The sequence below is a fragment of the Chroicocephalus ridibundus genome, chromosome 17 (assembly GCF_963924245.1).
Source record: "Chroicocephalus ridibundus chromosome 17, bChrRid1.1, whole genome shotgun sequence".
Taxonomy (NCBI): domain Eukaryota; kingdom Metazoa; phylum Chordata; class Aves; order Charadriiformes; family Laridae; genus Chroicocephalus; species Chroicocephalus ridibundus.
The window spans coordinates 2,257,576-2,258,886 of NC_086300.1; positions in this window are offsets into that span (position 1 = coordinate 2,257,576).

A 1,311-nucleotide genomic window follows, 5' to 3' on the forward strand; every position below is an offset into this window, starting at 1 on the left:
GACGCGCTCCAGCAACGGGATCCCAGCGGCTGCAGCCGCCGCCTCCGAGCAGGTGGATGAGGAGGGGTTCAGCTGGTCACTGCAGGGGAAGTCTCCCGAGCTGGGAATAGCTGACATCGTCAGCGGGACGCACGGACCTGATGGTCACATTCCCGCATGTCGGCTACGAACAACTGCATTGATCGACCGGCTGCAAGAAAGGCCCGTCGGGACCATGTTAAACCGCAGGTTCCAGTGGTTGTAATATCAACAGCTGTATCAATAAAAATGAAATTAAAAATAAGTCTTAACCCCCTGCACCACCTCCTCTTCCCTTTTTTCTTGGCTTATGGCGACAATCCGGGACGAGCGAGGGACTGTTCCTGTTCCAGGTGACCTTCTGGAGCACAGGACACGCGGAGCTGGAGGAGCAGCGTCCAGAGGCCGGTGTCACCGCCGCTGCTTGGTCCCATGGGCTCAAGTCCTGGCAGGTTCTCCCCTGTCCAGCTGGAAGCAGAAGATGGGGAAAAGCAGCCTAACTCATCCCTGGTGTCTCCAGGCCCTTCCTGTCCCACGCGACTGCTGTTTCCCACCGCAAACACGAGCTGTTGCCCGAGGGAAAGGCTTACGCCGCAGAGTGCAGCAAGCGCTGGCCCCTGAGGACGCGCCTGATTCATGGCTGGGGAAGGGGGGTGGTACCCACGGCTCTGCGCGGCAAAAGGTTCCCCATTCCCCTAAAGAAATTCAGGTTACAGGGACAGAGCGGGGCTCTGGGGCTCAGGAGACCCAGATACCGGCCCTGCCTTTGCCTGCAGGAGAGTCTCAGGAAACTGGTGTTGTTCTACCTGTGCCTGGAGTCTGGGGGTTTTAAAATGGGGACAAATCCGGATCAGCTTCTTTTGTTAAAGCGCTTTGAGATCTCCAGGTGAGGAGGACGAGAGATGCAGTTACAAGCAGGGCTAAAAAACGTCCGGATATTTGGGTTTTGTTTGTCCTGCTGCCATCGGCTTGTCGGATGCTCGTACGGTGTCTCTCCCGCATCTGCCTCGGCCGCTCCAGCTGGAAAAACAAAGCTGAGATGAATCTCCAGAGGGTGGACGGGGACGGCGTTCACCAGTGACTGCAAAGCTCCAGGACCTCCAAAATAAGGCAGGGAGGGAGCGCGGGACGCGGTGCTGGGAGAAGGGATAGAGGGGATGCTGCTCCCTGGAGAATCTGCGCCAGCGGAGGAGCCCGGATGGGCAGAGATGTAAACGGTTCTCACCGCTGACTCGTTTAAAGACCAATTACTATTTACAGCTTGACTCACGGAACAGAACCGGCACGTTATTC